The sequence below is a fragment of the Tupaia chinensis genome, unplaced genomic scaffold, assembly GCF_000334495.1.
Source record: "Tupaia chinensis unplaced genomic scaffold, TupChi_1.0 Scaffold148646_1, whole genome shotgun sequence".
Lineage (NCBI taxonomy): Eukaryota > Metazoa > Chordata > Mammalia > Scandentia > Tupaiidae > Tupaia > Tupaia belangeri.
This window is the reverse complement of record NW_006208495.1, coordinates 1195951-1204142: the sequence shown is the minus strand read 5'-3', so window position 1 is coordinate 1204142 and position 8192 is coordinate 1195951.

Below are 8192 nucleotides of genomic sequence, written 5' to 3'. Positions count from 1 at the left end.
GGAGAATGGAGGAGAAGGGATTGCGGCGTGGCCACCCCCCCTGGGGGGTGATTTCTCGCTTTCTGTCTCTCTGTCTCTCTCTGTCTTTCTGGCCAGTGCACGCGCCCTATAGCAAAAACCTCTCCAAAACAAACAAACAAACAAACAAACAAACAAAAACAAAGTGGTCACCTTCTATCTGTGTCCTCACATGAAAATGGTGAACAGTCTCCCACAGGTCTCTTTTATAAGGGCACTAATCCCATTTATGAGGTCAGAGACATCATGATTTAATAATCTCCAAAAGACCCCACCTATTAATACTATTACACAGGGGATCAAGTCTCAAGAATTTTAGGAAGCAATAAGCATGCAAACTTCAGCATGTTACCTCTGCTTCCCAAATTCATATTCCTTTCTCATACAAAATACATTTATTCTGTTCCAATAGCCCCCAAAGCCTTAACTTGTTCAGTCATTATCTCAAAAGTCTAAAGTCCACAGTCTCATCTAAATCTGATAAATCTAGTAAAGTTCAAGAGGGGACTTATCCTGAGGCAAATTCTCTTCTAGTTGTGAATCTGAAATAAAACAAATTATGCTTCCAAAACACAATGGTGAGACAGGCATAGGATAGGCATTGCCATTCAAAAAGGGATAAATAGAAAGTAAGCAATAGGTAATGGGTTCCCTAGTAAGTAAAAAACTCAACGAGGCAAACAATATTAAATGTATTTTTGTTTTCAGGTTTTTTTCTACTGAATTTATTTACATTCTTTTTTCTCTATTTGAAATATTTGTTTATTGTTATTTTAATTATACTGGAAATTTTTTCTCATTTTCTTTTTTAAAAATCTGGTCATTCTTGTACATTTTCTCTCCATATAACATCCAGGTTCTGCTTGTTCATGGAATTGCACTGAATTGATAGACTTATTTAATGAGAATGGATGCTTTCTCAATATTAACTATTTATATTGAGGAACATGGTATGCCCCTCTAGTACTCAAAATCTTCTTTTACGTTCTTTGATAGTTTTATAATTTTTCTTATATAGATTTGTCTTCAAGTGATGTATTTTTTAAAGAATTATTTTTATTTAACTTTATTTTTGTATTATTATTTTTTTAACTTGAGCAGAGAGAGAGAGAGAAAGAGAGAGGGAAAGCAAACTGCCAGATCCGAGACTTGAACAGCAGTCAGCTATGTGGGAGTCCAGCGTCCTTAACCACCACACCACCGGTCGGCCCCACGTGATGCATTTTTAAATTTACATTTAATTGCTTCACATCTTTATAGTGCACAATATGGTTTTCCCCAGCATGAATACGGTGCATATTAGTCAAGTCAAAGACATTGCCATATACATTGTCATCAGCAGAAAACTTTCCATTTCTGTGTCTATTAAATGTGTTGTTTGTTTGTTTTTACCCCGATCCCCTGCCTCTCACGCCCTATTACTCACTATTAGTACCCTCCCATTACTACCTCTGGTATCTACTGTTGCCCTCCCTGCTATTATACTTTCCAATCTACAATATTAAATGTTAAGACAAAAATAATATTCTTCAACTCAATGTTCCACTTTCTGGATACACTGGGACTAGAGAAGGAATTGCAAAGATCTGGGTGGCATTACTCACATGACTTTGCTGGGTGTAGCCCACACAGTACCTCTCAGTGGTTGAAATCATCTGGCTGCTTCTCTCCCAGACTGGATTTCTATGCTGGTGGCTCTACTCATCCAGGGTCTCAGGGACAGCCCCACCCTCACAACGCCACTAGGCATTGTCTTAGTGGAGACTCTTCGTGGTAACCAAGCACCCACAGCTTTGGTCACTGCCAATATTTACCACCTGTGCCCTCTGGTAGGGTGTCCACTGCAGGCCTGCACCACACCATGGTCTACTAAGGCCATACCCGGGGCAGCTGAGGGATTCTGAGCCCTCGTTAAAGGGCCCTCCTTTGAAACTGTTCTGGAGGCTAGGGAACTCAAGATTAAGGAGCCAGCAGATCTAGTGTATGCTGAAAGCTCACTCTCTGCTTCAAAGGTGGCACCTTCCTTCTGTTTCTCATTAGTCTAAAATAGTCAAACACATAGAAGCAGAGCCTGGCATGGTGATTGCCAAGAGGCGAAGTGAAAGAAAAAATAGAGAAACATTAGCAAACTTGTACCAATTTTCAGTACTATAAGACAAATAATTTCTAGAGATCTACAGTACATCCTAGCACCCAAAAATTAACTCATAGTTAAAAATTTACTAAGAGGGGCCAGTAAGTGGCATGGTGCTTAAAGTGCTTAACTACCATGTGGTTGACCACAGTTTAAGTCCCAGACCTGCAGCTTGAAACTCACACTGGGCACATGTGCATGCATGCCCCAAATCCTGAAAATAGAATGGAGGAGATTGTGGTATGGCCGTCCCCATTGGGTGGTGAGTTTTCACTTTCTGTTTCTGTCTCTCCAGCAAGTGCACATGCTTTATAGTAAAAATCTCTCTCAAAAAAAAAAAAATACTGAGAGGGTATATTTTATCTCCATATAACATCCAGGTTCTGCTTGTTCATGGAATTGCACTGAATTGATAGACTTATTTAATGAGAATGGATGCTTTCTCAATATTAACTATTTATATTGAGGAACATGGTATGCCCCTCTAGTACTCAAAATCTTCTTTTACGTTCTTTGATAGTTTTATAATTTTTCTTATATAGATTTGTCTTCAAGTGATGTATTTTTTAAAGAATTATTTTTATTTAACTTTATTTTTGTATTATTATTTTTTTAACTTGAGCAGAGAGAGAGAGAGAAAGAGAGAGGGAAAGCAAACTGCCAGATCCGAGACTTGAACAGCAGTCAGCTATGTGGGAGTCCAGCGTCCTTAACCACCACACCACCGGTCGGCCCCACGTGATGCATTTTTAAATTTACATTTAATTGCTGCACATCTTTATAGTGCACAATATGGTTTTCCCCGGCATGAATACGGTGCATATTAGTCAAGTCAAAGACATTGCCATATACATTGTCATCAGCAGAAAACTTTCCATTTCTGTGTCTATTAAATGTGTTGTTTGTTTGTTTTTACCCCGATCCCCTGCCTCTCACGCCCTATTACTCACTATTAGTACCCTCCCATTACTACCTCTGGTATCTACTGTTGCCCTCCCTGCTATTATACTTTCCAATCTACAATATTAAATGTTAAGACAAAAATAATATTCTTCAACTCAATGTTCCACTTTCTGGATACACTGGGACTAGAGAAGGAATTGCAAAGATCTGGGTGGCATTACTCACATGACTTTGCTGGGTGTAGCCCACACAGTACCTCTCAGTGGTTGAAATCATCTGGCTGCTTCTCTCCCAGACTGGATTTCTATGCTGGTGGCTCTACTCATCCAGGGTCTCAGGGACAGCCCCACCCTCACAACGCCACTAGGCATTGTCTTAGTGGAGACTCTTCGTGGTAACCAAGCACCCACAGCTTTGGTCACTGCCAATATTTACCACCTGTGCCCTCTGGTAGGGTGTCCACTGCAGGCCTGCACCACACCATGGTCTACTAAGGCCATACCCGGGGCAGCTGAGGGATTCTGAGCCCTCGTTAAAGGGCCCTCCTTTGAAACTGTTCTGGAGGCTAGGGAACTCAAGATTAAGGAGCCAGCAGATCTAGTGTATGCTGAAAGCTCACTCTCTGCTTCAAAGGTGGCACCTTCCTTCTGTTTCTCATTAGTCTAAAATAGTCAAACACATAGAAGCAGAGCCTGGCATGGTGATTGCCAAGAGGCGAAGTGAAAGAAAAAATAGAGAAACATTAGCAAACTTGTACCAATTTTCAGTACTATAAGACAAATAATTTCTAGAGATCTACAGTACATCCTAGCACCCAAAAATTAACTCATAGTTAAAAATTTACTAAGAGGGGCCAGTAAGTGGCATGGTGCTTAAAGTGCTTAACTACCATGTGGTTGACCACAGTTTAAGTCCCAGACCTGCAGCTTGAAACTCACACTGGGCACATGTGCATGCATGCCCCAAATCCTGAAAATAGAATGGAGGAGATTGTGGTATGGCCATCCCCATTGGGTGGTGAGTTTTCACTTTCTGTTTCTGTCTCTCCAGCAAGTGCACATGCTTTATAGTAAAAATCTCTCTCAAAAAAAAAAAAATACTGAGAGGGTATATTTTATGTTAAGTGTTCTTATCACAGTATAATTTCAGTAGTATCAATAATAAATGAAAGAGTAGGAGAAAACTCTTAAAATGATAGATGGGCTTATGACATAGATTGTGGGAATGGTTTCATGGGTGTATATTTATCTAGAAACTCAGTAAGTTGTACACATTAATAATGTACAGTTTTTTTTATATAGAAATAAATGAATCATAATACATGAAGGTACTCCAAAAATTTGTAGAAAAAATGAAATTACATTTCAAGATTATCGTGGTTAAAACATAATTGAAATCCATACACAGTGTCCCCATAATACACATTTTCTATGAACTTTTTAAAGGCTCACTTATATATTCTTAAAGTGTGAATAAATAATGGAGAATAATGAAGTAGAGATGCTAGATATAAAATATATAAATGTTCAATTAAAGAGTTTAATAGATGAGTTGTATCACATAGTAGACCCTTCTGAAGTGCTTTTTATTGACCTGGGGGACTGGGTTGAAGAATATTTTCAAATAGCATTACCAAAGCATAAAACAAAGAAAAGGATGAAATAAAGTTAAGAAATTTAGAAAATAGGTAGGAAGGTGGCAACATCAACATAAGAGTTATAGATGCAGGGAGAATTTGAGGACAGCTATTATTCAAAATAATTGACCATAATTTTTAAATGACTAAAGATATAAGCTTATCAGGGGATCAGCAGTTAGCGTAATGGCTATGTCGCTGGACTTCCACGTAGTCGACCACGGTTCACATCCCGGACCTGGTGGCTTAAAACTCACGCCGGGCGCGTGTGCGTGCATTCCCAAGATCCCGAGAGGAGAATGGAGGAGAAGGGATTGCGGCGTGGCCATCCCTCCCTGGGGGGTGATTTCTCGCTTTCTGTCTCTCTGTCTGTCTCTGTCTGTCTGGCAAGCGCACGTGCCCTATAGAGAAAACCTCTCCAAAAAAACAAACAAACCCCAAAAAATGATATAAACTTATCATTAAATAGCTGATGAATACCAATACCAAATATTGATATCAAATAAAGCTAAAATCTAGACTTAGATACATTAAGGTGATATTTTAACACTTTAATATGAGTATATGTATATATTTATATTTATACACACACACGTAGGCACATGGGCATAGATGCTGAAATTCTCATGTATCAAAAATATGCAATGAATTTTCACAAACTAAGAATATCTGTATGAGTAATATTCACATCAAGATATAAATCATTGTCAGCCTACTCCCCTGAAGAATCTTTACTCATTCTTGCTTCCAATTAGTATCCCCCCCCAAGGGCCTCAATTCTCCTGATTTCTAACACACGTATTCATTTTTCCAGTTTCTATACTTCAAATGAAGGAATAATACAGTACACTTTTTTTGTTTGTTTCTGACTTGTTTTTGCTATGTTTGGGTAATATGGATTTTATGGTAACTGATTCATTATTTTATATATACATACATATATATGTGTGTATGTTATCATATCATAATATATGTCATTTTAAAATAGTAAATATTTAAAAGGAGAAAAATAGATCACCTACAATGAATGGGATTCATATTTGAATTATCTTATATGTAAGCATTTGAAGAGTAAACTTTTCAAAATATTCAAGGTACAAAATTTCAAAGTTAAACTATTACATATGAAAAAGAAAAAGCATATTCTCAGGCATACAAGGCAAAAGATAGGTTATGACATAGAAACCTATTCGAAAATATTTTCATTTTAGTTTTTGCTATAAGGTATGTGTGCTCACCAGAGAGAGATAGAGAGAGGGGGAAAGTGAGAAATCATCCCCTTGCAGGGTATGGCCCTGCTGTGATTCTTTCCATTCTCCTCTCAGGGTTTTGGGCATGCACACACATGTGCGCCTTGAGTTTTGTGCAAGTCACAGCTTCAGGACTCAAACTGCACAGCTGGCCTCGTGGGATCTAGTCGCCTCAACTTCTGCACCAACTGCTGGCCCTGAAAATACTCCTAAAGGAATACTATAGCAAAAACACTATTGAACCCAGGAGGAGGTAATAAAATATGGGAAGAGGAGCATATGAGTAATTAAATTTGTTATCTAAGTAAAAAGTGACTCCTAAAACAATCCAGAAACAAAACATTAAAATACCAAATCAGAGACCAGCCCATGACCTAGCAGTAAGGAAGTTGGCTCCTACATGGCCAACCACACAATTTTAATCCTGGCTCCAGCACCTTGAGAAACATGCCAGGAGCATGTGTGTGTGTGTCCAAAAATCCTGACAGGATGGAGAAATAAAGGAGGAGGAATTGGAACCTTATCATAGCCTATAGAGAAGGGGAAGTGTTCTCCTTTCTCTGTCTCTGTCTCTCTCTGGTGAGCACATGTACCCTATGGCAAATTACAAAATAAATAAATAAATAATACCAAATTAGAGCTTCTTTGTGTATAGAAAAAGTAATGTGTGGAGGGAGGGAGAGAGACTAAGGAAGCCAGTCATTCTGAGGCAGTCAGAGTCCAGAGACTGACTATGATTTACTAGACCTGTCAGTTTGCCTAAATGTACCCATACAAATATTATCTTTTAAAATATATTCTATGCAGATGACATGATTGAATACATAGAAGACCCAATGGTATCCATGAAAAAAATCCCTGGAAGTAATAAATGAATACACTAAAGTTGCAGGATACAAAATCAATGTACAGAAATCTAAAGCATTTCTACATATAAACAGCAGGAAGACTGAGATAGAACTAAAAAAAAAGTAATTCAATTTCCCATAGCCACAAAAAGTACAAGATACCTAGGAATAAATCTACCTAAAAATGTTGAAGATCTCCACAAGGAAAACTATGAGAAGCTAAAGAAAGAAATTGAAAATGACACCAAAAAAGTGGAAGGACATCCCATGTTCCTGGATTGGAAGAATTAATATAATCAAAATGGCAATTCTACCCAAAGTAATCCACATATTTAATGCAATCTTAAATGCCAGAGACATTCTTCACAGATCTAGAAAAGACAATCATACAATTTGTCTGGAATCGTAAAAGACCTTGTATTGCCAAAGAAATCCTGCACAAGAGTGAAGTGGGCAGCATCTCACTGTCTGACCCAAAAATATACTACAAAGCTGTGATAATCAAAACAGCATGGCATTGGCACAGAAACAGACAGTTGGACCAATGAAACAGAACAGAGACCCCAGAAATAAAGTCCCAAACATACAACCAACTGATTTTTGAGAAAGGGTACCAATCAATCCAGTGGGAAAAATAAAATAACTTCAGTAAATGCTGCTGGAAAAACTGGATATCCACCTGCAGAAAGATTAATCTGAACCCCTACCTCTCACCATTGACAAAAATCAACTCAAAGTGGATCAAAGATGCAAACCTAAGACTTCAAACTATAAAATTACTGCTGGAAAATACTGGGGAAACTTTGGAAGACATTGGAGGTAGGCAAAGACTCCTTAAATAAGACCTCCAAAGTACAATCAATAATCCTAAAAATAGACAAGTGGGATTACATAAGATTAAGAAGTGTGTGCACAACCAAGGCCACAGTAAACAGTGTGAATCAACAGCCTTCAGAATGGGAAAATATTTTTGTAAACTATGCATCAGATAAGGGACTGATAAACAGAATACACAGGGAACTCAAGCAGCTGTTCAGGCAAGCAGCTGTTCCAAAAAAAGATGATCAATCCTATTAAAAGATGGGATAATGAGTTGAAAAAACCACTCTCTAAAGATGACATACAAATAGTCAAAAGGCATATGAAAAAAATGCTCAACATCCCTCATTGTAAGAGAGATACAGATCAAAACCACAATGAGATACCACCTAATCCCAGACAGAATGACTAAGATTAAAAAAAAAAAAAAAATGATAAGTGCCAGCAAGGATGTGGTGAAAGGGGCACTTTCCTGCACTGTTGGTGGGAATGTAAATTGACTCCGTCACTATGGAGAACATTATGGAGATTCCTCAAAAATCTACAAAATGAACTATCGTATGATCCAGCAATCCCACTCTTGG